This window comes from Sminthopsis crassicaudata, chromosome 5 (genome assembly GCF_048593235.1).
Source record: "Sminthopsis crassicaudata isolate SCR6 chromosome 5, ASM4859323v1, whole genome shotgun sequence".
NCBI lineage: Eukaryota > Metazoa > Chordata > Mammalia > Dasyuromorphia > Dasyuridae > Sminthopsis > Sminthopsis crassicaudata.
The window spans coordinates 8,353,026-8,374,578 of NC_133621.1; the positions used below are offsets into that span (position 1 = coordinate 8,353,026).

General features: G+C 41.2%; 1 long non-coding RNA gene across 1 annotated transcript in view; it reads left to right on the plus strand.

The window, feature by feature from the left end:
• The window catches only part of LOC141543519 (uncharacterized), a 68,661-nt gene that overhangs the window by 33,930 nt on the left and 13,178 nt on the right, over nt 1-21,553 (plus strand). Inside the window, exon 2 of the long non-coding RNA XR_012482458.1 lies at nt 33-158. This is a non-coding gene — a long non-coding RNA (uncharacterized LOC141543519). The remainder of the gene's footprint in view (nt 1-32; nt 159-21,553) is intronic.

Below are 21,553 nucleotides of genomic sequence, written 5' to 3' on the forward strand. Positions count from 1 at the left end.
CTTTTCCCAACTCTTTTCCCTTTTTACTCTAGGAATCACCTTCTCTGTCCACTCACCATAACCAAGACATCGCCAGTTAAGCGACAGCCACGGGATCCTGACTTGCCTGCATCACAGCATCTTCTGATTGTCCACTATGAGCTCCCCAGCACAGCCAGGTCAGTCATTTTTGACTCTCTAAAAGAATTTCTTGGAAGTACATTACTTTGTTCCATACATAAGGAAATAAAACTCAAAAATCTGACATGTTTTGTCCTCCAATGACATTTTGTTGGAATGATTTTTTTTCTGAATTATCAATAAGACTATTGGATGCAATGTCTCATTTTATACTTCTTTGTTCAGCTTATTCTCACACAGCCCATTTCAATGGTAAGAGTCCTTGGCTTTCCAGGTAATTTTTTTCTTAGCTTTTTGAAGTGATGGATATCTATTTTTTTCATTCAGTCAGCATCAGGTTCACAGTTCTCATCATTCCACAAGCACATTAGTGTCTGGATCTTAATGGCTGCCTGGATGGGCAGCTGAGGCAGGTAGCAGTTAACTTTCTGGTCTTGCTTGGCCTCCAAGGAAGGATGGTGTTTATTTCCACCCTTTTCTTCTCCCAGAAAGACTTCCCATTTCTATGATTCATGAGCTTTTCCACAGTTTTTCCTTTGAACTCAGAGTTGTGGGGAGGGGGAAGTGTAGGGTCATTTGTAATCTGGGGCCCCCACCCATCCTTCTAGGAACAGGGAGTTGCTTTGGGTACACATACATCCAGGCCAAGTATGGGGAAGGGCGATGGCAGTGGGGAGGGGAGGGTGGCACACAGGTCAGGCTCAGCCTGGTAATTGCTGTTATTTCTTCAGGCTTTTCACTTGGGTCATTATGGGTTTATTTCACTATGTGTTTAATCTTTCAGCATATTTATAGCTTCCTGTTATTACAAAACTAATTAGCACTCTCAAGGACAAAGTCCTATTATATTCAGGGTCGCAAATGGGGGTAAACATTTTGGCAAGATCTTCCATCATCCTCTATATTCAGATTGTTTGCCCTATTTCCAGCCCCCTATTTCTACCCAATTCCTGTGATAAAACAGAAATTCACAATCCTTGATATGTAGCTCAGATTAAAAATTATCAACATTTCAGATTCAACTGTGAAACTGAGTACCTTATTGTAGAAGTATCCATCATTTGATGGGGGATCCAGGCCCCATTTCTCCTCCCATTGGTTGTCACTCAAACAACATGTATTTTATTAAGTATTTATAATGTGCCAGGCATTGTGCTAAGCATTGGGTATACAAAGAAATGCAATAAAATATGTTGTTAGTTTAGGGTTTGACTTTTTAATATTATTTGGAGGACAATTAAGCTTTAGAAACATAATTTAAAACATTACTGATACCCTTTTTTTTTACCCTGTTTCTTCATCCCTTCCCATTCTTTTAAAGAGTTATTCTGTCCTTGGCTCCTTATTCAAACCCTGGTCTAAGCTAGGGGAAGGAGGGCGGAGAAGGGGAAGAGCATTGTGGGATGTTTGCAGTAAGAGTAACACAGGGGAGATGCCTGATACAGTAACAGCTGTATTCAAAATGAAGGATGGAGGAGAACAACTCTGCAGTTTTCTGAAAGGTTACTGTTAATTGAATAAGACCAAGATGTCCAGTTCAGGCTGGATGGCTCAGATACTGGGAGAGTTAAAGTGATTGGAGGAGGAGGTTAGGTAAGAGAACTTGGGAATATCGGTGACAATGATGAATTAGCTCTGATACAATTCACAGAACAAGAGAATTAACAAGTAGTGCACCCCTGTTTCCATCAGCTGCTTTAGGTCATCAGGGAGTATCTCTATCCAGTTTGGACCCCTTCTTTCTCATTTCCTTTCCTTTTTTTTTCTCCAAATGTTTCACCCATACCTATGATATGTATGTGTGTCTATGAATGTATGTATGCATATACAGACATATACATGTATGTATTTATATATATCTCAATCTCATGTGATGTGTGCATACATGTTTATGTATATGAGTTTGTGTATTATGCATTTATACATCTCTGTGTGTGCATGTAGATATTTTTGTGTCTATGTAGTTTGTACATTGCCTATATTTTTCACTGTATTTTTCCCTCTACACCTACCTTAAAACAAACTTTGAAGAATAGATTCTGTGGAACTAAGCATAGCAAAGAATTTTTTCATTATTTGATTTCTTTATTCCTTCACTTCGATTAAAAATTTTTTTTAATAAATAGGGATATATTTTCTCCCACCTACCACATCAAGAAAACAAAACAAAATAAATTCTTTGGAACAAATAAGAATAGTAAAGCAAAATAAATAGTTTTATTGTATGTGTAGAGAAATATCTCTATCTCTATCTCTATCTCTCTCTCTCTCTCTCTCTCTATCTCTATCTCTATCTCTATCTCTATCTCTATCTCTATCTCTATCTCTATCTCTATCTCTATCTCTATCTCTATCTCTATCTCTATCTCTATCTCTATCTCTATCTCTATCTCTATCTCTCTCTCTCTCTCTCTCTCTCTCTCTCTCTCTCTCTCTCTCTCTCTCTCTCTACTCATTTCATACCCTAACTCTACTATCTCTCTGTCAGGAGGTAGAGAGAATGTTTTATCAATCTTTTAAAATCATGAATTGCCATTTTATTCATCAGGGTACTTATAGATTTCAAAGCTATTTCTCTCTAGAGTATTGCTATTATTTATAATATGTTGTTGTAGTCCTGCTAATTTTACTCATTCATTTATAAAAATACCCAAATTAACCATGTTATAGCATTGATACTAATATAAATACTATGTAAATATATATGCTAATATAAATATATATTATATATAATATATATATAATATAAATTGCTCTCCTATTTTCACTCCTCTCTCCATCAAGTCCTATAAAATTTTCTGCGCGTTCCTTTGTTTTGCTTTTCAAAAACCCAACTTTGCTTAATCACATTGCTTCCTGGTGGAATTCACAACACAAATTATTCATATTTATAACACAAATATTATAATATAGATTGTTTTTATCATTCTGCTCACTTCACTCTGTAAGAAATGAGAAGAGAGCTGCTTTCAAAATAATCTGGTTGCCCAAAGGGCTATCAAACTGTGCACACCCTTTGACCCAGCAGTGTCTCTACTGGGCCTGTATCTCAAAGAGATCTTAAAGGAGAGAAAGGGACCCACGTGTGCAAAAATGTTTTTGGCCCTCCTTTTTGTGGTGGCAAGAAACTGGAAACTGAGTGGATAACCATCAGTTGGAGAATGGCTGAATAAGTTGTGGTATAGGAATGTTATGGAATATTATTGTTCTGTAAGAAAGGACAGGAAATGTAAGAAATGTAAAAAATACAACAGGATGATTTCAGAGAGGCCTGGAAGAGACTTACAGGAACTGATGCTGAGTGAAGTGAGCAGAACCAGGAGATCATGGTACACAGCAACAACAAGGTTATATGATGATCCATTCTGATGGACGTGGCTCTTTTCAACAATGAGATGATTCAGATCAGTTCCAATAGACTTGTGATGAAGAGAGCCATCTGTACCCAGAGAGAAGCCTGGGGGACTGAGTGTGGCTCACAATATAATATTTTCAATTTGTTGTTTGTTTGCTTGCATTTTTTTCTTTCTCATTTTTTCCCTTTTTGATCTGATTTTTCTTGTGCAGCCTCATAATTGTGGAAATGTGTATAGAAGAATTGCACACGTTAAACATATATTGGATTACTTGTTGTCTAGGGGAGTGGGGGAAGGAAGGGAAAAAGAAAAAAAATGGAACATAAGGTTTTACAAGGGTGAATGTTGAAACGATCTATTGCATATGTTTTGAAAATAGAAAGCTTTAATAAAAAAGCTGTGACAATATTTATATGAACTGGCCCACCTGTTGTTAAAGGAAAAAGTCATCCTCTTTACTAGCTTAAAAATCATTAAAATTGGAAGGCCTGTCAGAGCAGCTTTCTAATGTTATAGATGAGTAGCTCAGGGAGGCTACCCCCCCCAATCATTTTCCTCAGAAGTAGAAATGGCTTCTTTCCCATATGTTTATGTACACTGATGCCTCTATATTATAGAATCATTCTTTCTACAGAACAATGGTACAGAAGAATGGTACTATTGAAAATGCTTCAATTGATTTGATTCACGGAACTATTTACACCTTAAATCCTTGGGCTATCAGAGCTAAGAATACTGCAAAGTTTCAAATAATAACCCTGGTTCTTCCTCAGGAGTCCTACAGATAGCCAGTGGTGGGTGTTCTGGGTTGTTGAGAGTCCTGGTGCTGTGAAACTTCTTTCCTTGGAAGTCAAGGAGGGTCCCAGTCCAGCCTCATTGTCAGGAAGGAACCAGAGAAGGACCAGATGGGGAACAGACAAGAGGGGCCTGCCTGTGTTTCATCAAACAGCCCTCCTGGGGCCCTGGCAGGGTAGCTGCTGTTTGCAGCCCTTGTGTAACGAGCATTTCCTGACGCTGCATGATGCAACCCCCAGGCCTCCCGTGTGCGAACATGGACTGGCAATAACACCGGCCCCCATTAGATGGAAGGCAAACTCTCTGGGTCTGTGGGGACCAGCCTCTGCCTAAATGAGTGGCTGGTTCAAACACTCCAGTCAGGGCTCAATTCCACCAGGGACTGACGGATTGAGGTGGATTGTTTATTTTGCTTGTTATAAACTGCTGGATCATTAAGGAAATGTTTACATCCTCTCCCCAGTCCGTGTGGTGAGGGCTCATTGCTCTCCTTTCCCATCTCCTCCTCCCAGCCTTGCCAAAAAAGAAGGGGAAAGATCAAGAAGCATTCATCCCTGGGGGGGTCTGAGGGCATCTTCTTCCATGACCTTCCAGAAATACAGAATAATGGATTAAAACTGGGGGAATCCTGGAGGCTCTCAAATGCAACCCCTTCATTTGACAGAGAAGGAAACTGAGTCTGAACGGACTAAGCGATTTCCCCAAGTTCAGATGGAAAACCTGCAAGAGCTAGACTTTGGGGGGAAACGTGATTGAGGGAAAACTTAGGACTTATTAGCTGAGCAAGCCTGTTGCATTTCACTTTGGGAAAGACTTGTTTGTCAGGAAGTTTTCTTTGAAATCAAATGTGATCGTAAACACGGAGCCTCTGGGGCCGATCTGCAGTATTTGGGTTGCTACGACTGTGTCAGGTTGGAAATTTTTACCTGGCTAGTGAGGTAAAAGTGCAAACATTCTTGCCCCTGGGCATGTTGGTGGATCCAGTTGGATGGTAGAGCACCTGTATGTAGACACACACACACACACACACACACACTCACATCTCACATAGACACACACACACACTCACATAGACACACACACACTCACATAGTTACACACACTCACATAGACACACAACACACTCACATAGACACACACACAACACATTCACATAGACACACACACACACACACACACACACACACACACACACACACACACCCCTCTTAGGGTTTTGATTTTTCCTGCTCAGGTAACTGTGGGTCCCGCCTAGGAAACACACGTGTTGGTAAAGGGAGGCTGCAATTCTGGGAATCTACTGACTGAGACCTGCCATTTGTGACTATTTAACAACCAACATTTCAACTGCTGCTTGGGAATGCTAAATGAGGCAGGCCTGTTCTGGTAGAATGCTGATGGGTGAAAATCCTGAAACACACGCACGGCTTGCCCGATGTCATTGGCTAATGGCGTCCAGACACTTGAGAAGCTGGATGATTCCTTCTGGAGGCAATACTGCCTTCTAGCTGGAGCACTGGGTGGGAAGTCAGAGCCAGAGTCAAAGGCTGCTTCTGATGATTTGTGTTAGACCCTGGAAAGTTCATTTGACTTCTCTGTGCCTCAGTTTCCTTTTCTGTAAAGTAGAAGATAATACTTCTTGGCGTACCTACCTCATTGGGTTGTTAAAAGGCTCAAATGAGATATTTATCAAGTCACTTAGCAAACTCTAAAACACCATATAAACATCTTTACTATTAATATTATTATTAATGATTATGACTACTGCTCCAACAGTGATGATCTTGATATTCAAAATAGTCTGGGCATCTTTCTCACTATTTTTGACCAACCTGCTTCTGTCTTCCCCATAGCCATACACACAAAAGGAATTATGTCAGTTTTGGCTCTGAGGGAAAATTGAAGCTAAATCTCAAAGAATGCATATTATTGAAAAGAGCAGAGCTTTGAACTCTGGAGCAAGAAGATCAGGGATCAAGTCTGTCCTCTGGGACCTTAGTAACTGTGTGTCCACAGGCCGCTGACATAAGTCCTTTGAGCCTCAGCTTTGTTTTCTGTAAAAATGGGAAGAATAATAACATATATGGAAAATATAAAGTATTTGTTAAGTTGTTGATAATTATAAAGCACCTTTAGCATCTGCATTTATATTAATAGTGAGAGCTAGCATGCATTTATCACTTGAAGGTTTACAAAGGTTTTTACATATAATCGGTCCTCTGGTCCTCAAGATGATCTTGGCAAGGAGATACTATTGTTATCCCTGGTTTAGCAACATGTAGCTAGTGATTGAGGCAGGATTGGAACTCTGATCTTCTAGACTCAAAGTCTAATATTTTCTTTACAACTTTAACGATTTTTCTTATAAGATCTTCATAACAACATACTGCTACTATCAAAGTTGTTTACAGCTGAGGAAGCTGAAGGCCAGAGGAGCCAGCTAGTTAATGTCAGGGATAGATTTGAACCTAGGTCTTCTAACTCCAAAGCTGGTATTTTTCTGCTGTTTATCCTTCCTATACATAATGATATCTATATATGTGTGCATATATACTATACACATACATATAGACAGGATATATAAATAACACTATACAGCTGCATCAATCTATCATCTATTCATTTATCTATTTGTCTATCACCTATCTATCCATCCATCCATCTATCCATCCATCATCTTTCTTTCTATCACATATCTACCTATCTATTTATCTGTCCATCTTTATCATCTCTTTCTTTCCTTCTTTCTTTCTTTCTTTCTTTCTTTCTTTCTTTCTTTCTTTCTTTCTTTCTTTCTTTCTTTCTTTCTCTCTCTCTCTCTCTCTTTCTTTCTTTCTTCCTTTCTTTCTTTCTTCCTTTCTTCCTTTCTTTCTTCCTTTCTTCCTTTCTTCCTTTCTTTCTTCCTTTCTTCCTTTCTTCCTTTCTTCCTTTCTTCCTTTCTTTCTTTCTTCCTTTCTTCCTTTCTTCCTTTCTTTCCTTCTTTCCTTCTTCCTTCCTTCCTTCCTTCCTTCCTTCCTTCCTTCCTTCCTTCCTTCCTTCCTTCCTTCCTTCCTTCCTTTCTTTCTTTCTTTCTTTCTTTCTTTTCTTTTCTTTTCTTTTCTTTTCTTTTCTTTTCTTTTCTTTTCTTTTCTTTTCTTTTCTTTTCTTTTCTTTTCTTTTCTTTTCTTTTCTTTTCTTTTCTTTTCTTTTCATTTCTTTTCTTTTCTTTTCTTTTCTTTTCTTTTCTTTTCTTTTCTTTTCTTTTCCTTTCTCTTCCTTTCTCTTCTTTCTCTTCTTTTCTTTCTTTTCTTTCTTTTCTTTCTTTCTTTTCTTCTTTATAAAATGGAAATCAGAATGAGTGTTGCAGCAGTGTCACATCCCATCTAGAAAGCAGCCCTTGTAGTCAGGCCTGGGTTAAGTCATGGTTCCAACACATATTGGTTGGGTGACCCTGGCAAGTCACTTAACCTGCCACTGGTCAAGGCAACAAGGTGCTCTCTGTATTTGTAGGGATTCTTTTTTCTTGGGAATTCTCTATAGCCATGTCACAGTTCCTGTACCTGTCCCTATAATAACTGTAACATTTCCTTCAAAGCATTCTGTGAAGGTTAAATAAGAGAACACAGGACAATGCCTGGCTTTGCCAACCTTACAGAGCCATTTAAACCTCAGAGTAAAGCCGCTCTCTTCTTCCTGCAATCAGTCTTGGTCACCAAAGACTGTGAGCTCCCCGAGACAAGGGTTAAAGGTAGAATTTCTTCTTGTTTTTGCAGGAATGCAGCCCTCTCCTCTTCCCCCACACTCTTCCCAGTTCCACGCCTTCCATCCATTCTTTTCAAAACGCTTCCTTTCGCACTCATTTCTTCCAATCCTTCTTGTAAATTCTGTTCTTCCTCAGTGGCAACATTAGCATCTTACCAGTTCTCAGGACTCATTCTGAATAATCCAGCATGAGACTGGCCGATATTTTTAGTGCAGTTGGATAGCGGTGATCTGTTCTGATTCAGTCTTGGGCTACTTCATTCCTACTGTATGGACACCCTCAGAATTAGACCTGAGTCTTCCAGGCCTCTGTCCATCTCTTTGATCCGTGACTCCAGACCTTGTCCATGGGGTGGTCATTGTGTCCTTAATCTTGCAAGATGCTTACTTCTAAGAGTATAATTTTGTTGATATGGCATCCCCTCCACAAACCTTAATAATAACCCCTCTCTGGCTCGGGGGATGGTCAATGAATTAACTGTGGCCAAAAAGCTCATTTTCCTGGTGCGGCCTAGTGAGGAGCCTCTTGGAACATGGTCCGATTTAGTTCTGAGGGTACAGACACACTGACCATCACCAGATCAAGTTGGTATAGAACAGACAAGGATTTCCAGCACCCTCATGTTCCTCCTTGATAAGGGATGGGAACAGCAGTTCTAGGAGGATCTTTTTAGCTCCTGAGTCTCATCTTGAAAAGATGTGCTTTTCTTAGCTTTCCAATAACTCTCAAGTGTTTTTACCTTCAAAATCCGAAGCAAAACCTGATCCCACAATTCCTTGATCATATATATACTTTGTCCAATTTCTTCTTATTACTTTGGGAGTCAAGATGGCTGCTGAGGCCCTCCCTAAATCTGAAATGCTGGTGTTCAGTCAGGTCATCAGAAGAAGAATAAAAGTCCAAATGCTGCCCAGGACACCTCTGTTTCTGTCTCAATAAAGCTGCCTCGGGCTTTCATGGCTTAGACCCTTCATGCATTTTCTAACCTCCTTTTTCTTCCTTTCCTTTCTCAAAGCCAGGGAGGGGTCTGTGGAGAGATTATGATAATAGGAAGATTGCCAGGCAGGGATGTAAAGACTCCCACTTCTCAAAGCCCAACCTCTGAGGCGCATTATAAATAGTGTCTGATATCCGTGTTTATTTCATAATGAATGTTTCCAGCACAAAGAGAACCAAATAGTCATTCTTACCACAAAAGGCCCTGACAGCAGAACAAAACAATAGTTTAATCCTTTGTCATTTTCAATCGTTGCTAATCTCAAACATGGAAGAAGCATCCCATCCGTTTTCCCATGGCACTGTTCTCACAGTTATAAGAGATCTGGTTGTCCCTCCCAAGGGTGTTGAAACTCTCAGTCAGTAGGGACAGTTAAGAAAAAAAGCAGGATCTGTAGTCAGAGGCCCTGGGTTCAAATATTGCCACTGTCTTTGTGACATTTTGGTCTTTAGTTCCCTTTTCTTGAGAGACTGTCAATTCAATAAACATTATTTGTTAAGCACTTACTGTGTGCCGGGCACTCCGAAAGCAAGGTAGTTCTTACCCTCGTGGACCTTATAGTCTAGTGAGAGAAGGCTACTCATAAAAGGGAACTGAAAAGCAGGAGGGGTGAGAAGAAGGTGCCCATGTGGAAGCATGGCAGAGAAAGACCAGGCAGCGGAGCCCAGAAACAAAGACAGGGACAGCCTTAAAATAAAGGGAATGAGGAATCAATTCATTAGGATTGGAGATGATTCTTCTAGGGAGCAACTTCATCCTTGTAAATGCATCTTAGTGTTTTATTAGTTCCTAGGTCCACTTCTGTCTTGATGTCTTATTTTTTTCTTGAAAAACAGTCTCTTAGGACAGCTAGGTAGAGCCCCAGCCCTGAAGTCAGGAGAACCTGAATTCAAAACTGGTCTCAGACACTTAACACTTCCTAGCTGTGTGACCATGGGCAAGTCACTTAACCCCAATTGCCTCAACAAAAAGAAAGAAAAGAGAGAGAGAGAGAGAGAGAGAGAGAGAGAGAGAGAGAGAGAGAGAGAGAGAGAGAGAGAGAGAGAGAGAGAGAGAGAAAGAGAGAGAGAAAGGAAGGAAGGAAGGAAGGAAGGAAGGAAGGAAGGAAGGAAGGAAGGAAGGAAGGAAGGAAGGAAGGAAGGAAGGAAGGAAGGGTCTCTCAGAGGAAGTATCTATTAAGTGTTAAACACTGTTTAACAGAGTTGCAAGCCAAATCAACTTTATAAGGCAATGGACACTAACAAGTCTCCATCTCATGATGCTGTCATCTGAAAAATCTTGAAAGCAATGTCATTAGTTCTCTCTGACTGAGAAGATACAACTAGATTTGGTCTCCATTTTAGACTTTTTATCATAAGATATGAGGAAAAATATATTTATATTTTAGAAATTTATGGAATAGGGTAATTTCTCTCTAAGGGAATTTAATTTTCATATTCAATGATGTTTGAATCCCAGCTATCATTTTCCTTTCCTTTTTTTCCCCCTAATCGTGTGAGCTTATGGACTAAAAATGTAATTTAACTTACAAATCATTTAAAGTGATGGAATGACTATCTTGTCTTCCTAATCTAAATTCTTGTGATCATCTGCTTACCTGCATCTCCTTCTCTCTGCGAGCATGTGGATTCCTCCTTAGAACTGCAGTTGTCAACTGGTTGCATGTAGCAGATAATGCTCTTTTGCTTTTGGAATACATCCTGTGCTTATTTATCTGAGTATATGTTGTCTTTCCCTAATAGATTATAAGCTACTGGAGGGCAGGGTTGACTTATTCTTGGTATTTCAATCCCCTGGGCCTAGCACAGTGCCTAACACAGACCAGGAACTTAATGAATGTTTGCTGTTGATTGGTTGACAGGCACTGATTTTGCTGAGCCTTGAGATGGCTCAAGACCTTCCCAATTAAATCCAAATTCATTTGAAATATTAGCTTAGTCATGAAGAAAAAAAACTAAGTAGGTGAGAAATAGACATTCCCAGATTTATTTGCAGTTGGATGGACAGCACGTTGAGTCAGTCCATCAGTCTGTAAGTCCAGCATAGCACATGGGACAATGAGACGAAAGTAGAGTAGGAAAGTAGAAAGAGAGGGGGTTGTGATGTGATGTGCAATTGGGCCTTTGATGACCCCAAATTTCTTTCTAGGGGGAAGAAAATAAACATTTATGAAGCACCTACTGTATGCCAGGTACTATACTAAGTACTTTTTATACATGTTGCCTCATTTGGTCTCTGATATCAGACTGATACTTTTGATACCATTTTTTGGCAAGTGTGATTCTATGAATCATGGAACTGCATGCTCTCCAGATGACCCAGATGGTAAAGGAAAGGGTCTCAAAGGATGGGAGCAGAATGAGGTAATTGCCACATAAAGATTTGCATGCAAGAAATATTGTAAAAGACATTAAGCACGTGTCTGATCACAAAAGGAAACAGGCTGGCCCCGTATCGAGAATAAGGGACAAGAGTTGGACAGACTGGAAGAAGACCTTATACCCACGATAGCTAAAGAGACCTTTGCAAGGCCTGCCATGGATTCTCTAGGGAATCTGTGGGAGATCATGGCCAGGACTTGCTCAGGGTGACAAGGACATTCATGGGCAGCTTGACATCTGACCTAATCGACAGAGATCTTGTGCGGATAAGATCGTGGATCTCTTGGAGTGCATCTGCTGGACTTCTGCCAAGTCTCCCTCTTTGCTGAAAGCCATCATTCAGACCTTGAACTTGACAATTATTTCATTTCTTTCCTTGATTTTTTTTTTTGGTCCTTTTTCATTTGAGTTAAGCCTGGATTGAGGGATCACAGTTCTAGAGCAGGAAGACCTCAGAGGGCATGTGATCCATTCCCCTTATTTTACAGATGAAGGAACTTTGAGGTGCTTGAATTTAGGTGGCTTGTCCAAAATCATCCAAGTGGTGACAGAGTCAGATTTCAGATCTAGGACCTCTGGCTGCACATCCACTACAGCATGCTATGGAATCTAGTTTTAGAAGGCTGTGCAATTTCTTACAGACAGCCAGGACTTCCGAGGTGATCTAGGCCAATTCCTCTCACCACCCCCCATATACATAACCCATTTTACAGATGAAGCAACTGAAGTTTGGAACAAGGGGAAATGATTTGTCCAAAATCAGAAAGGCAGGAGCAAAGTCAGGATCTGAGAATCATTAGATGACAAATATTGACTCCTATGCCAGCACATTTTCTTCCATTCTCCAGAGATGTGGTTGCTTGGGTGAGAACTCCATGAGGATCCCCAAAATTCTCTAGATTTTTAATTCCCCCAGCTTCATTCTTATACTGAGAAATATGTTGCTAACTGTAGTAGTCAAGTTATTTCTTGAAACCAAATTGTTTTTGTTGTTGCTTTATTGTCTTTAAAGGTATTTTTTCTTGCTTTGTTCTTGCATCTGTGTGAGTTTCTGAATGTTTGTGTGTTAGGGAATTGGAAAATAAATTTATCATCATTACAATAATCATGATCATACTTAGAATATATATATATATATATATATATATATATGCACATATATATTTATATATGTCACTTGAATATTTGCAGAGTACTTTACAGATTTTATCTTAGGTTTTAGGTGAGATTATTATTCCCATTTTGGAGAAGAGGAAATTGAGATTGAGATGACAAGTGACTTATCCAAGATTCCACAGCTAATAAGTGTCTGAGTCAGGATTTGAAATCAGAACTTCCTGACTTTAGGCAGCTACTTGGCACAATGGCTAGAGGACCAAGCCCAAAATCAATTTCCTTAGCTCTAAAATGAACTGCTCAAGGAAATGGCAAACTGTTCTGATGTCTCTGCTGAGGAAACCCCATATGGGATCGCAAAGCATTGGACACAACTGACAACTTTCTGTCTTCAAGTCCAGTGCCCTGTCCATTGTACCAGAGGGCTGCTTCTGGTTTTGCTGTTCTACCCAAGAGTTGGTTACTGGCCTTTCATTAATGGGGAGATTTTAGGAGAGAACAATGGATATGATAGAGATGAGATAATTGTAACAATATAAAATCAATGGTGGCAAAGGGGGCCTTGGACTTGAAGGATGTGGAAGTCCCTCCAGCCCTCTAATAAGGGACTCCTTATCACCCAACTCAATAGTCTCTGCTTTTTCTCAGCCATGTTCCTCATTGACCTTCTCTTTGGCATCTGACATTCGACTACTGCTTCATTGTTGGAAATTCCCATCACTTGGCTCCTTTGTTAGCATATTCTCTTTATCTCTGTTATCTTCTGATGTTCCAAATGTGCCTTCTCCATCACCTCAATAGATTGCCCACCTTCTCAGCCCTAAATGGCCCTTCCCTCTCATGCCTTTGTGCTCTCTCCCATTCACTTGTTTTTAAATCGACATTTCCACAGGTCTTCAGCTTCTCTCCTGGGCCTCTGGTCAGCATTTCTCATTTCTCATCAGGTGTTCTGTTATCCTTTCACACTCATCATGTGCAAAAATCAAATTAATCATCCTTAGGATTTACCAAGTGCTTTGCAAAGATCATTTCATTCTGTTCTCTTCTTGTGTTCTTTCTATTGACATCCTCCTCCTCCTCTTTGGCAATGGGGTTTGAGCCTCTGGAATATTAAGGTTTTAAGGATCCCAAATTTTGTCTCTTTGATGGGATAGATTTCAAGTTGCCTCTGGGAGTCAGGCAATTGAATATCTTACGATTGAGCTGTTGATAAGCCTCTGGGAACCTAGTCCTTGGGACACTGATAGATAATTCATGCTCAGGCCCATGTTCAGAGCCTTTCTGAAGGGAAGGATGTGTAATGTCTGGGCCAGCTTTCTGGAGGCCCTCCAGAATGGGTCTTGGTTTCAGTTCAGGAGGCAGAAGAGCCACCAGGACAGTCTCTATTTTGAGTCTGTCTCTGGCTGAGTTTGTCCCCAGTTGATATACTCTATTACAATTACATCATTACAGTATACTGATCATTATATCACAAGGGAACCATTATTTGTTGTAAGATTAAATCAATCATACTGAACTATTAATCATTGCTAAACTAGATAACTATTGTCTGCTCAATTCCACTGAGTTAACACCTTGTTATAGGATTAAAGCAATCATACTGAGTTCCTGCCCTTTACAACTCCCACTTTCTTTAGTTTCAGAACATAGGTGGTCATGCCCTTTGGTCATGTCCTTTCTGACTTCTTAGGAAGGTGAGAACCCCAAAAAGGAGGTGATCATGCTCTCCCTGATGTCTCAGGAAGGGAGATGAAAACATCAAAGGGAAATGGGGAGTCAAACCAGATTTTGTTAGTGGGTTTCTGAAGGGTCTCACTTGAAATAGGTATATATAAATCTATCAACATGGGAGATATTACACAAGCACATAGTAATATAACACATGCTAATAGTGATGTAACAACATGAATCAACATGAGGAATATTCATGTCCATAAAGCCTAGAAATAATCCAAAACCAATCTATTGTCCATTACTTAATGTGTCAGGGAATCCAATTATTCCTGCAAGTTTTGAAGTCCTGTATCTGTTTTATCATGTCTCAGGGAATTCAATGATTCCTGGTGGTTTTGAAGTTCTATAACAGTCTTATCAACAATTTTTGATGTTCATGAGTCAACTGCCATACACAGTGGGTTAACAGTGATGCTTTTTCAGGGGTACATGTAGTCAGAAATGGAACCACCTGATGTTGAGTTTTCTCCTTTGTTTCAAGATTTTTCTCTTTTTTTGTCTCTCTCTGATGGACAAGGAGAATACGGCCCTTGACACTCATCTGATTCCTTCTCCATCTATAGAGATACAAGCAAACCCTCTCCCCCAAGCAGTTAACCTATATGGTCCCTTCCATTTACCACTTTTTGGATTTCTCCAATCACCTGACGATTATATTGGAGCTGCTCGAACTGGACACTGCCCTTTTGTTGAGTTATAAAACCTGTATTCTCCCCCACTGTCATCCCTTTCTGCAATCTAATTGCATTTTGGCTTATTGATCAAAGAAGGAAGGAATGGAGAGATAGGATGGAGGTGTAGTCAATAAGTGGTATTTGGTAATTGATTGGCTACTTGATTTGGGAGGGGGGAAGACCAAGATCTCCTCAGTCTCCAACCTTCCACAGTTGTCCATAACACTGGATGAGAATTGTGGACCATCTCTGATAGGGGAATAGAAGCATTTGTATCACTTTAACTTGGTTTGCTCTTGCTCAAAATGTTTTTTTTAAGTTCAGTTTATAATTTATAGTGGGTCTATCTCTTCTTAATCCTCTTTTTGTCACAAATACAAAGTAATATACAATTCTCTTTTCTTGAATGTGGATCTTTTCCTTCTGCTCAAAAGCAATACATTGGGTCAGAATATGTACACAGCTTCAAAGAATTTATTGTGTGTCAAATAATGGGCTAGACATTGGAATTATAGAGTTAAATAGGAAAAATAATAGTAGGTATATAATACTAACAGGGTGCTAGACACTGTGCTAAGTGATTTTATAATAATTATCTCATTTGATGCTCATAAGTGATGTAAATACTATTATTATCTTGGTTTTACAGATGAGGAAACTGAGGTAAATAGAGGTTAATGACTTACTTGGCTCACAAAGCCAGTGGGTGTCTGAGGCTGGATTTGATCTCAGGCCTTCCTGACCCCAGATCTGAGTCTGTTTACCATGCCAAGTCCCTACTCTTACCTTCTTTTGAGGGAAATCTAAACACAACATACACCCATATAAAAATATTTAAAATAAACACAAGGTCATTTCAGGGATGGGCACTAGCAGCTGGTGATCTTTTCAAAGACCTCAAGTACAACAGCAACACATTAGAACTGAGCTTTGACATGATCAGCGAGCTTTATTTCTGGTCTTCTCTGTGAGGGACTTGCAGGTGTAAGTAAATAAAATGTCTCTCTACAGAGGGAAATAAATGCTATGGAGACACAGTAAATGTAAAATGATTCAGAAGTGACCAGGTGGTATCGATGAAAGTCTCTTAGAGGAGGTGGCTTGAAGGCTGATCTTGAAGGATACTAGCGAGCCGGAGAGCTGGACGAGAGGAAATGAGGTGCTGGACTTGGGACAGCTCTGCTCTGAACTGGAGTGGACGTGCTTTCAGTCCAGGAGCCAGGTGAGGTCCTAATGATCACCCAACTTACATTCGTTTGGTGTTTCAAGGCTTTGCCTATACAATGTCACAGGAGGAGTCCGACAGGGGATTATTATGTCTGTTCTACAAATGAGAAAACTAAAATAGCTACTCAAAGGGTACTTGGGAAATAGCATGGGCAGGATTCGAATCCAGATTTCCCTAGCTCCAAGACTTCTGCTGTGCCATCCTGCCTCTTGAGTTAAGTGGCAGGTTGTAGTGTTGCTGAGGTTTATTTGTGAGCCTGGAATGTGTGTGTGTGTGTGTGTGTGTGTGTGAAGGCTCCTGAATGATGGGGATGCCTAGGGAGAGTAGATTGCCCCTGCTAAAGAACCCGAGCTAGATTTCACCCTTCATTGTTCACACACCACACACACACACACACACACACATACACAATTTGGCTGAAATGAAAATCTGGAATCAGTTCAAGAGACATATGATGACAAGCCATGGGCTGTTGGAATGTTTTCCTCACCTAGAACATAATCTCCGTGTCTGTTTTCAGTTGCTCAGTTCCTGACAGATTGAGTTTAGAATGACCCAGATCTCCCAATTTCAAGAGCAGCCTTTCCTTCCAGTATGTTTCCTTGTGGCAGGAAGAGATAAAAACATATGACATCGCTAGTGACTGGAAGGGAAATGAACGGTGTTTGTTTTTCCATGAGAATTAGCAGTTAGAAAATTAGAGAATGGGTTTTGCCAAATTTGGAAGCTTCCTGGTATGTTTCGAACAAAATGGGGCTATCTTCATCTCTTGTGAGAGGATTCCTCTGAGGTTGGTGAAAGACGATTTCCTAGAGGTGAGAAATAAATCTGCTCCAAAACTCTGAGAGTTCGAGTGATAGTTGAATAGATTTAATGATTCAAGGATAAAGACATCTTCGCGTGCTTATAACTGGATCCCATTTAATCCCTGGGGACAAAAGGATTCCTGCCTTCAAGAAGCTTATGCTTTAATGTTGGGGAGAAGAGATTGTTTTAAAAGTAAGATGAATTTCACCAAGTCCCTTCACTTAAACCTTCAGCAGTCACTTTTCTTCAGCTTAAGTTTTTTTACCTTTAAAAACAAAAAAACAAGTTTGCCAAGTAACCATGGAGGTCCCTTCTAGATGTTTCATGAGCCTGTGATCTTAGATTTTTGAAAATCAGCCCAAGTAAAACCTTTGATTCCAACATTATAAGAACCTTTACCAGTATGTTCTGGATGGTGGACATGTGGAAGGGATAAATGAAACACTTCTTGGGTCAGTAAGAGGAATAGAATAAGCATTTATAATAAGCATTGGCCGGAGGCCAGTGGATCAGTCACTCTTCTCCAGAGGTGCTGGTTCATCCAACTGTGAGACAACCATTATCTACTGCTGCTGGTGGGTAGTTACTGTTCTGTGTCCTTTCTGTGGTAAGAAATGGCAGCTTAAAAGGCTTCGAGGACATTGGAGGAGATGATGGAGGCAGCCACTCTCTCTCTCTCTCTCTCTCTCTCTCTCTCTCTCTCTCTCTCTCTCTCTCTTTTTTTTTTTTTCCTGAGGCTGGGGTTAAGTGACTTGCCCAGGGTCACACAGCTAGGAAGTGTTAAGTGTTTGAGATCAGATTTGAACTTGGGTTCTCCTGAATTGAAGGCTGGTACTCTATCCACTGCGCCACCTAGCTGCCCCGGCAGCCAATCTCTTAACAGAACCCCTGGCTTCTAGAACGTCCCTTGACAAGTCCACGCCTCTTACTCTAGGATATGCAGTAACTCCCCATTGCTACTTCCACAAAACAAGATCAGCTTGGCACTTAGAAGCATTCCCATCCCATCCCTGTCCCAGCTTCTCAGATATTTGCTCCTCACTCTCCCTCACAGAGGATTTCAGCTTCACTGGCTTTTTCCCACTGTTTTCTGAGTTGATATTCTCTCTTTAGGTTAACCCCACATTTGGATGGGGACCTCTTTGTCTATCTCTTCTCCCTGGAGTCTCTAACTTCTTAAGGTTCTAGTTGGGGGCCCCCATTAAGAGAAAATCTTTACTGTCTTCTAACCCATATCTGCTTTCCTCTTTGTGGGTTCCATTTTCCCAGCAGAATGGAAGTCCCATGAGGATAGGGGCTATTATATGTAATTTTAAAATTTAGCACCCCACTGTCTAGAACCTACATTGTGGGAGCTCACCGATGTTCGTTGCCTTGAATTGATATTAGAATCCAGCTATTGAAGAAGGCTAAGCTGGGGAGGGACATGACATGCCAGATTTGGAGGTAGGAAGACCTGGATTCAAATTCTACTTTTTTTATTTGTTTATAAATAGATTAATGAATGAAAATTAAAAAAAAAAAAGTATTTCTAAAGTACCTACTCTGTGCTTAGCACTGTGCTGAATGTGGGAGACATAAACCCCGAGGCTGCACAGTCCTTGTCCTTCAAAGACTTTACATTCTAAGGGGACCAGAAATGACTTAGATGATATAATGTCTCCTTCTTTCCAGGAGTTGTGTTAATCTGAATGTTCTTCTCTGAATCGGGGAGGGCATGTGTTTGTATTCCTTGAGAGGAAGATGGCCTGGGAGCAAAAGGGATGGATCTGGGTAGGAATCAGTTATGACGTGTGCTTCTGGTTGCCATTAGATCTTTGTCAGTCTTAGATTTCCCATCTCTAAAATGGGGATAATTGAGCATCTGATTTGCAGGTCTGTTGTGTGCTATCATGTATGAGCAAATTTACCAAGCTTCGCAAATCTGATCTGCATATGGTGGATCATTGGGGGCATTTAGGGGGGAAAATCCTACCAGTAGGCAGACCTTGCTTATATAAAAGTCATTTCTTTAAGCGCTTTATTTTCTCTTGAAATCAGGATCCATCAAGTTGGTTTCTAGCTGTGAGAAGAGCATCACTTGGACTCTTGCTTGGTTCCCTGCATGGTTGGCCACAGAGACTGGAGTTTATGACAGGGAAAGTGTGAACTTCTTTGATAGTCAGGATTTCTTTTGGCCTCCCTGTTACTGGGCACCGACAGGCTGTCTGTCAGCTTTGGCAGCGGCTGCTGGCCCGGGGAAAATGGTTCTTTGTGCCAGCTGAGTGGTGAGAATTCCTGATATTTATATAATTCACAGCCAGAGGGGCTGAAGACAAAGCCAAATAGGTGGAGGGCTAACTGAACTCTGGGTGTTGAATTGCAAGGCTTCTGACTGGGGGGTTTTGCTAAGGGATTTGGGGGCTGGAACCATTGGAGACATCATTTCTGGTGTGTGTGTGTGTGTGTGTGTGTGTGTGAGAGAGAGAGAGAGAGAGAGAGAGAGAGAGAGAGAGAGAGAGAGAGAGCGACAGAGAGAGAGCGACAGAGACAGAGAGACAGAGACAGAGAGACAGAGAGAGCGTGTGTGTGTGTGTGTGTGTGTGTGTGTGTGTGTGTGTGTGTGTTAGCCAGCACAGAAGACATCTTCGGGCTCAATCTTTTGCTTTTACTTGGGGTAGGAGTGGGGGATCAGTGCCCACAGAGGCTGTTTCTTGTCTAAGCTGATCAAGTGGATTTCCTGAAGTTTATCTTTTCAGTTCAACTGAAGGCCCCATCCAGTGGGTGCCCAGTCCCTGCCCTCAAGGAGATAATGTTCCACCGGGGAAAGCTGTTGAGCAGTGCTGTCTCCATGTTCACAAGCATCTTCCTTTTTTTTTTTTTTTTTTTTTTTTTTTTTTTTTTTTTAAATCCTAGTGATTATTTTAGTTTCACTCCCTTCCTTTGACATCCTAACTTGATTTATGGATGAAAATTTGGGGTTAAGAAACTACATAGATCAGAAGTGCTAGTCTGAAGGGATTTCAGAAGTCATGTGGTCTGCCTGGCTCATTTTATTTTAACTATTTTGGTGATGCTCGGAAAAGAAAAATCTTTCCCAGAACTCCTCTTCTTCTCCTAGCCCCACAAAAATAAAATGTTTCCATGTCATAGTCGAGCAGATTTGAGCAATTTGGCTATGTCCAAAAAGTAAATCCACACTTAATTCCATTCCAATAATCCACCTCCTCTTGTGAAGAGGAAAGAGGTACGTGTTATAGTAAGTCTTCTTCCTGTAAGTCATGTTGCATTTCGAAAGTCCCAAAGACATAATTTCTGCGTAAAAGAGGCCAGTGGCACTCTGAAATGCCAAAGGCCCTCCTGGCGGCAGGCTCTCTGCTTATATGGACTCCGAAAAGTGGGTGTTTCAGAGCGTGGCAGTTAACTCTGGTTAACAAGTAATAAGAAAAAATGAATTACTTCATTTACGTCTAAATTGTCCAGCCCTGTGTAATTTATTCAAAGAATTTATCCCCACCCAAGCCGAAGTAGAAGATTGGGTAGGGTTTGAGCAAGATTGAGGAGAATTAACGTAATCTCATTATCAGTAATGGCTGCTAAGGGACTAAACTTTGAAAGGAGGACTCTAGAAAAAGGGGGAATTCTGGATCTCCCCAAACCATTGGTTATTCATAATCATTTCTTTCATTCATGGAAATGAGCAGACCTCTTAATGTCTTTTAATATTATTTCCTGACCTCATTGCAGTTGCTGGCTTCACTTGGGTTTATTTATTCTACTCTTCATCAGTTCACAAAAATCTTCCCAAGTTTCTTCTTCATTTCATGGAGGAGGAAATTAAGGCTCAGTGAAATTAAGTCACTGGCTCATTCACATAAGCAGCGAAGGGCAGAGAAGGATTGCAGACACAGACAAGGCAGTCTATTTTCAGCACCTGTTGCTGCTTGGGACAGGACAGAACAGTCTCAGCTTTCTCTGAAGGTCCGTCTACATGGGAAAAGCCGAGCAGGGAGTTTGAGCAGCTACCTGGATCTGTCCTTGGGGACAGCCATTCTTGGATTGGGGGGGGGGGGAGGAGGTAGACTTTGATCTGTGCTTCTGCACCTTACTGGCAGAGATGGATTTTGCTGTTGCCATTGACACAGCATCTGTCCTGCCCTTAGGACCAACGTGAAAGGCAGCCCGGGTAGAGGAGATCCTGGCTCCCGTCTGGGGGCTCCCATCCTCCCCCTTTCTCTCCTCCCTTCCCTCTGCCTTTCTGAGCGGTGGACCCCCAAACACGTCTGCTTCCTGTCTCTCGGGGTGCGACGTGTGGGTAAATTGCATTGTTCTGTTTTCAGCCTGCCTGTTTGTTGATGCGGGGCACGAGTGTCATGCCGGAGGCAGTTCTGACAGCCAGGAACGGTCCCCAGATGGCACCGCAGCAGATCTGCCCTTCTGTTGGTGCTTCCCGGTGTGAGGAGACACCGAGCATGCTACAAGCCAAGGGAAGGAAGTGCCGCGGCCCTTCTGCGTGGCGAGGGTCTGCTGGACCATCCCCGGGGCACCGACCGTGTCCTGGGGGCCAGGAGTGCCAGGGTCCCTGGAGCGGAGGAGGCTCCTCCTGATTGGGGCTACTGAAAAG